The sequence below is a fragment of the Salvelinus namaycush genome, chromosome 5 (assembly GCF_016432855.1).
Source record: "Salvelinus namaycush isolate Seneca chromosome 5, SaNama_1.0, whole genome shotgun sequence".
Lineage (NCBI taxonomy): Eukaryota > Metazoa > Chordata > Actinopteri > Salmoniformes > Salmonidae > Salvelinus > Salvelinus namaycush.
In genome coordinates, this window is record NC_052311.1 from 7,524,628 (window position 1) to 7,533,027 (window position 8,400).

An 8,400-nucleotide genomic window follows, 5' to 3' on the forward strand; every position below is an offset into this window, starting at 1 on the left:
ACAACAATCAATGTGAAAACACCTACCTTAATATGGCTCTCAATCAGAGGAAATGAAAACCACCTGCCTCTAATTGAGAGCCATATCAGGTCACCCTTTAACCAACATAGAAACACATAACATAGACTACCCACCCAAACTCACGCCCTGACCGTCAAACACATACAAAAACAACAGAAAACAGGTCAGGAACGTGACAATGAGGAAAAACATTAAGATCCACAACATTTATTCCACGGGACAAAACTAGGTCCAGAGTATGACTGTGGCAGTGAATAGGTCCGGAGTCGATGATGGCTCCGAAAGACTTTTGGAGTGGGTCTGTGGACTTTTCCATGTGAATATTAAAGTAAAAATTTGAATATTATCTGTCATGACTACAAGGTCCGATAGGAATTCAGTGAACTCAGTGAGGAACACTGTATATGGCCCAGGAGGCCTGTAGACAGTAGCTATACAAAGTGATTTAGTAGGTTGCATAGATTTCATGAATAGAAGCTCAAAAGACAAAAATGTTGTTTGTTTTTTGTAAATTGAAATTTGCTATCGTAAATGTTAGCAACACCTCCTCCTTTGCGGGATGCGCAGGGGATATGGTCACTAGTGTAACCAGGAGGTGAGGCCTCATTTAACACAGTAAATTCATCAGGCTTAAGGCTTAAGCCATGTTTCAGTCAGGCCAATCACATCAAGAAATGATCAGTGATTAGTCCATTGACTATAACTGCCTTGGAAATGAGGGATCTAACATTAAGTAGCCCTATTTTGAGATGTGAGGTATCACAATCTCTTTCAATAATGTCAGGAATGGAGGTCTTTATTCCAGTGAGATTGCTAAATCGAACACCGCCATGTTTAGTTTTGCCCAACCTAGGATAGCTGAGCTGACTACACTGACTGTGCTAGTGGCAGACTCCACTAAGCTATCAGGCTGGCTAACATCCTGCTGCCTGGCCTGCACCCCATCTCATTGTGGAGCTAGGGGAGTTAGAGCCCTGTCTATGTTCGTAGATACGATGAGAGCACCCCTCCAGCTAGGATGGAGTCCGTCACTCCTCAACAGGCCAGGCTTGTTCCTGTTTGTGGTTGAGTCCCAGAAAGAGGGCCAATTATCTACAATTCTATCTTTTGGGAGGGGCAGAAAACAGTTTTCAACCAGCGATTGAGTTGTGAGTCTAGTAGTAGTCTAGAAGTAGTCAAGTAGTGGCCTAGTAGTAGCCTGGTAGTAGTCTATAAGTAGCCTAGTAGTAGTCTGGTGGTAATCTAGTGGTAGTCTAGTGGTAGTCTAGTCGTAGTATTTTAGTAGTCTAGTAGTAGCCTAGTAGTAGCCTAGTTGTAGTATAGTTGTAGTCTAGTTATAGTCTAGTTGTAGTTTAGTAGTCTAGTAGTACTATAGTAGTAGTCTAGTAGTAGTCTAGTAGTAGTCTAGCAGTAGTCTAGTAGTAGTCTAGTAGTAGTCTAGTAGCAGTCTAGTAGCAGTCTAGTAGTAGTCTAGTAGCAGTCTAGTTGTAGCCTAGTGGTAGCCTAGTGGTAGTCTAGTAGTAGTCTAGTAGTAGCCTAGTAGTAGTCTAGTAGTAGTCTAGTTGTAGCCTAGTGGTAGTCTAGTAGTAGTCTAGTAGTAGTCTAGTTGTAGTCTAGTAGTAGCCTAGTAGTAGTCTAGTAGTAGTCTAGTTGCAGCCTAGTAGTAGCCTAGTAGTAGTCTAGTAGTAGTCTAGTTGTAGCCTAGTGGTAGTCTAGTAGTAGTCTAGTAGTAGTCTAGTTGCAGCCTAGTAGTAGCCTAGTAGTAGCCTAGTAGTAGTCTAGTAGTAGCCTAGTAGTAGTCTAGTAGTAGCCTAGTAGTAGTCTAGTAGTAGCCTAGTAGTAGTCTAGTAGTAGTCTGGTAGTAGTCTGGTAGTAGTCTAGTAGTAGTCTGGTAGTAGTCTGGTAGTAGTCTAGTAGTAGTCTAGTAGTAGTCTAGTAGTAGTCTAGTAGTAGTCTAGTAGTAGTCTAGATGTAGCCTAGTAGTAGTCTAGTAGTAGTCTAGATGTAGTCTAGTAGTAGTCTAGTAGTAGTTTAGTAGTAGTCTAATAGTAGTCAAGTAGTAGTCTAGTAGTAGTCTAGTTGTAGTCTAGTAGCCGTCTATTAGTAGTATAGTAGTAGTCTAGTTGTAGTCTAGTAGTAGTTTAGTAGTCTAGTAGTCAAGTAGTAGTCTGGTAGGAGTTTAGTAGTAGTCTAGTGGCAGCGTAGTAGTGGCTTAGCAGTCTAATAGTAGTCTAGTAGTAGTCTAGTAGTAGTCTAGTAGTAGTCTAGTAGTAGTCTAGTAGTAGTCTAGTAGCAGTCTAGTAGCAGTCTAGTAGTAGTCTAGTTGTAGCCTAGTGGTAGTCTAGTAGTAGTCTAGTAGTAGTCTAGTAGTAGCCTAGTAGTAGCCTAGTAGTAGCCTAGTAGTAGTCTAGTTGTAGCCTAGTGGTAGTCTAGTAGTAGTCTAGTAGTAGTCTAGTAGTAGTCTAGTAGTAGTCTAGTAGTAGTCTAGTAGTAGTCTAGTAGTAGTCTAGTAGTAGTCTAGTTGTAGCCTAGTAGTAGCCTAGTAGTAGTCTAGTAGTAGCCTAGTAGTAGTCTAGTTGTAGCCTAGTAGTAGTCTAGTAGTAGTCTAGTAGTAGTCTAGTAGTAGTCTAGTAGTAGCCTAGTAGTAGCCTAGTAGTAGTCTAGTAGTAGCCTAGTAGTAGTCTAGTAGTAGTCTAGTTGTAGCCTAGTAGTAGTCTAGTAGTAGTCTAGTAGTAGCCTAGTAGTAGCCTAGTTGCAGCCTAGTAGTAGCCTAGTAGTAGTCTAGTTGCAGCCTAGTAGTAGTCTAGTAGTAGCCTAGTAGTAGTCTAGTAGTAGTCTAGTAGTAGTCTAGTAGTAGCCTAGTAGTAGCCTAGTAGTAGTCTAGTAGTAGCCTAGTAGTAGTCTAGTAGTAGCCTAGTAGTAGCCTAGTAGTAGTCTAGTAGTAGCCTAGTAGTAGTCTAGTAGTAGTCTAGTAGTAGCCTAGTAGTAGCCTAGTAGTAGTCTAGTAGTAGCCTAGTAGTAGTCTAGTAGTAGCCTAGTAGCAGCCTAGTAGTAGCCTAGTAGTAGTCTAGTTGCAGCCTAGTAGTAGTCTAGTAGTAGCCTAGTAGTAGTCTAGTAGTAGCCTAGTAGTAGTCTAGTTGCAGCCTAGTAGTAGTCTAGTAGTAGCCTAGTAGTAGTCTAGTTGTAGCCTAGTGGTAGTCTAGTAGTAGTCTAGTAGTAGTCTAGTTGCAGCCTAGTAGTAGTCTAGTAGTAGTCTAGTTGCAGCCTAGTAGTAGTCTAGTAGTAGCCTAGTGGTAGTCTAGTAGTAGCCTAGTAGTAGTCTAGTTGCAGCCTAGTAGTAGTCTAGTAGTAGCCTAGTAGTAGTCTAGTAGTAGCCTAGTAGTATTGTAGTAGTTGTCTAGTTGTAACCTAGTGGTAGCCTAGTAGTATTCTAGTAGTAGTCTAGTTGTAACCTAGTGGTAGCCTAGTAGTAGTCTAGTAGTAGTCTAGTAGTCTAGTAGTAGTCTGGTAGTAGTCTAGTAGTCTACTAGTAGTAGTCTAGTTGTCTCGTTGTGGTCTAGTAATCTAGTAGTAGTCTGGTAGGAGTTTAGTAGTAGTCTAGTAGTAGTCTATGAGTCTAGTAGTAGTCTAGTTGTCTAGTTGTGGTCTAGTAGCAGTCTAGTAATCGTGTAGTAGTCTAGTTTTTGTCTAGTAGTCTAGTAGTAGCATTTTAGTAGTCTGGTAGTAGTCTAGTACTAGTCTATTAGTCTAGTTGTGGTCTAGTAGTAGTCTAGTAGTAGTAGTCTAGTTGTGGTCTAGGTGTTTATAATGCACGGTGGCCTCTGTACACCACCCCCTGGTTTATAATGCACCATGGCCTCTGGGCTCCACCCCATGGTTTATAATGCACCTTGACCTCTGTACTCCACCCCCTGGTTTATAATGCACCGTGACCTCTGTACTCCACCCCCTGGTTTATAATGCACCGTGACCTCTGTACTCCACCCCCTGGTTTATAATGCACCGTGGCCTCTGTACTCCACCCCCTGGTTTATAATGCACCGTGGCCTCTGGGCTCCACCCTCTGGTTTATAATGCAGCTTGGCCTCTGGGCTCCATCCCCTGGTTTATAATGCACGTGGCCTCTGGGCTCCACCCCCTTGTTTATAATGCACCTTGGCCTCTGGGCTCCTCCCCCTGGTTGATAATGCACCGTGGCCTCTGGGCTCCATCCCCTGGTTTATAATGCACCTTGGCCTCTGGGCTCCACCCCCTGGTTGATAATGCACCGTGGCCTCTGGGCTCCACCCCCTGGTTTATAATGCACCGTGGCCTCTGCCTGTATCTAGCACTGTAGAGGTGATGCACAGGCCCTCTCAGTTAGTATGTGTGTATCTGTTTAGAGCTGACACTGTCAGTTAGTGTGCTCCTTCTTATACAGGGAGCTGTGTGTGTGTGTGGTATGCGTCTGTGTGTGTTTGCCCGTGTGTGTGTGTGTTTTGTGTGAATATGCGGCGAGCCATGACAGTGCTGATCAGTAGCTCTAGGAGGTGATTTATGAGCAAATGAATTTGTGGTCAGAAGTCTTAATTTAACCAGTATATTCTCCAGGGTAGTCCTTGAGAAAGGACCAGGTAATGAGGGTGAAAATGAACCTCCCCCCCCCCCTCCTGTTCAGCTAAAACTGCTAACTCCAGTCAGCCATAGACAGTACAGTACAGAGTACAGATAAACAGTGTAGAGACTGTAGTGGTCTACTATCGTTCTGTCTGGATAAAGAGTCTATACTGTATAATATACCAGAGAACAGCTGCAGGTAGAGAGAGAGACAGTAACACTGAATATACCAGAGAACAGCTGCAGGTAGAGAGAGAGACAGTAACACTGAATATACCAGAGAACAGCTGCAGGTAGAGAGAGAGACTGTCACACCCTGGCCTTAGTTATCTTTGTTTTCATTATTATTTTAGTTAGGTCAGGGTGTGACATGGGGAAGTATGTGTTTTGGTTTGTCTAGGGGTTTGTAGGTTTAATGGGGCAATGTCTTGTCTAGGTGTTTGTATGTCGATGGCTGCCTGGATTGGTTCTCAATTAGAGACAGCTGTGGTTTATTGTCTCTAATTGGGAGCCATATTTAAGGCAGCCATGGGCATCATGTGTTTGTGGGTAATTGTCTATGTGTAGTGTTTGTGTCAGCACTATTTGTCTGTATAGCTTCACGGTCGTCAGTTTGTTATTTTGTTAGTTTGTGTATAGTTGTTCGTTTCTTGTTTTTTCTCTCTTCTAAAATAAAAGAAGATGTATTTTGCACACGCTGCGCCTTGGTCCTCTATCTCACCCAAAGACGATCCAGACAGAATTACCCACCAATCTAGGACCAAGCGGCGTGTCAAGCGGCAACAGGACCCACCTACACAGGATTCATGGACATGGGAGAAGATACTGGATGGTAAGGGACCTTGGGCACAACCGGGAGAATATCGCCTCCCTCGTGAAGAGCTGGAGGCAGCTAAAGCCGAGAGGAGGCGATATGAGGAGGCAGCACGGAAGCAAGGCTGGAAGCCCGTGAGTACAACCCAAAAATTTCTTGGGGGGGGCCTTAAAGGGAGTGTGGCGAAGTCAGGTAGGAGACCTGCGCCTACTCCCTGTACTTACCGTGGAGAGCGAGAGTACGGGCAGACACCGTGTTACGCAGTAGAGCGCATGGTGTCTCCTGTACACGTGCATAGCCCGGTTCGGTACATTCCAGCTCCACGTATCGGCCGGGCTAGATTGAGCGTTGAGCCGGAAGTCATGAAGCCGGCCCAACGCATCTGGTCACCAGTGCGTCTCCTCGGGCCGGCTTACATGGCACCAGCCTTACGCATGGTGTCCCCGGTTCGCCTACATAGCCCGGTGCGGGTTATTCCACCTCCCCGCACTGGTCGGGCGACGGGGAGCATACAACCAGGTAAGGTTGGGCAGGCTCAGTGCTCAAGGGAGCCAGTACGCCTGCACGGTCCGGTATTTCCGGCGCCACCTCCCCGCTCCAGCCCAGTACCACCAGTGCCTACACCACGCACCAGGCTTCCTGTGTGTCTTCAGAGCCCTGTGCCTCCTCCACGCACTAGCTCTATGGTGCGTGTCTCCAGCCCTTTACCACCAGTGCCTACACCACGCACCAAGCCTCCTGTGTGTCCCCAGAGTCCTGTGCGTCCTGTTGCTGCTCCCCGCACTAGCCCTGAGATGCGTGTCCTCAGCCCGGTACCACCAGTTCCGGCACCACGCACTAGGCCTAATGTGCGTCCCCAGGGTCCAGCATGCCCTGTTCCTTCTCCCCGCACTAGCCCTGAGATGCGTGTCCTCAGCCCGGTACCTCCAGTTCCGGCACCACGCACCAGGCCTACAGTGCGTCTCAGCCGGCCAGAGTCTGCCGTCTGCCCAACGGCGCCTGAACTGCCCGTCTGCCCAACGGCGCCTGAACTGCCCGTCTGCCCAACGGCGCCTGAACTGCCCGTCTGCCCAACGGCGCCTGAACTGCCCGTCTGCCCAACGGCGCTTGAACTGCCCGTCTGCCCAACGCCGTCTGAACTGTCCGTCTGCCAAGCGCCGCATGAACTGCCCGTCTGTACTGAGTATTCAAAGCCGCCCGTCTGTACTGAGCCTGCAAAGCCGCCCGTCTGCCATGAGCCTTCAGAGCCGTCCGCCAGACAGGAGCCGCTAGAGCCTTCCGCCAGACAGGAGCTGCTAGAGCCTTCCGCCAGACAGGAGCAGCCAAAGCCTTCCGCCAGACAGGATCAGCCAGAGCCTTCCGCCAGACAGGATCAGCCAGAGCCTTCCGCCAGACAGGATCAGCCAGAGCCTTCCGCCAGACAGGATCAGCCAGAGCCTTCCGCCAGACAGGATCAGCCAGAGCCTTCCGCCAGCCATGAGCAGCCAGATCCGTCAGCCAGCCATGAGCAGCCAGATCCGTCAGCCAGCCATGAGCAGCCAGATCCGTCAGCCAGCCATGAGCAGCCAGATCCGTCAGCCAGCCATGAGCAGCCAGATCCGTCAGCCAGCCATGAGCAGCCAGATCCGTCAGCCAGCCATGAGCCGTCCAGCCAGGATCCGCCAGAGCCGTCCAGCCAGGATCCGCCAGAGCCGTCCAGCCAGGATCCGCCAGAGCCAGCCAGTCAGGATCCGCCAGCTAGCCAGGATCCGCCAGAGCCAGCCAGCCAGGATCCGCCATTCAGTCCGGTGCTGCCCCTCAGTCCGGTGCTGCCCCTTAGTCCGGAGCTGCCCCTTATCCTGGTGCTGCCCCTTATCCTGGTGCTGCCCCTTATCCTGGTGCTGCCCCTTATCCTGGTGCTGCCCCTTATCCTGGTGCTGCCCCTTATCCTGGTGCTGCCCCTTAGTCCGGTGCTGCCCCTTAGTCCGGTGCTGCCCCTTAGTCCGGTGCTGCCCCTTAGTCCGGTGCTGCCACTTAGTCCGGTGCTGCCCCTTAATCCGGTGGGGTTAAGTTGGCGGGTGGTCATTTGGAGGAGGCTACGAAAGCGGGTAGTGACTATGGTGGGGTGGGGACCACGACCAGTGCCAGAGCCGCCACCGTGGACAGACGCCCACCCAGACCCTCCCCTAGACTTTATGCTGGTGCGCCCGGAGTTCGCACCTTAAGGGGGGGGTTATGTCACACCCTGGCCTTAGTTATCTTTGTTTTCATTATTATTTTAGTTAGGTCAGGGTGTGACATGGGGAAGTATGTGTTTTGGTTTGTCTAGGGGTTTGTAGGTTTAATGGGGCAATGTCTTGTCTAGGTGTTTGTATGTCGATGGCTGCCTGGATTGGTTCTCAATTAGAGACAGCTGTGGTTTATTGTCTCTAATTGGGAGCCGTATTTAAGGCAGCCATGGGCATCATGTGTTTGTGGGTAATTGTCTATGTGTAGTGTTTGTGTCAGCACTATTTGTCTGTATAGCTTCACGGTCGTCAGTTTGTTATTTTGTTAGTTTGTGTATAGTTGTTCGTTTCTTGTTTTTTCTCTCTTCTAAAATAAAAGAAGATGTATTTTGCACACGCTGCGCCTTGGTCCTCTATCTCACCCAAAGACGATCGTGACAGAGACAGTAACACTGAATATACCAGAGAACAGCTGCAGGTAGAGAGAGAGACAGTAACACTGAATATACCAGAGAACAGCTGCAGGTAGAGAGAGACAGTAACACTGAATATACCAGAGAACAGCTGCAGGCAGAGAGAGAGAGACAGTAACACTGAATATACCAGAGAACAGCTGCAGGTAGAGAGAGAGACAGTAACACTGAATATACCAGAGAACAGCTGCAAGTAGAGAGAGAGACAGTAACACTGAATATACCAGAGAACAGCTGCAGGTAGAGAGAGACAGTAACACTGAATATACCAGAGAACAGCTGCAGGTAG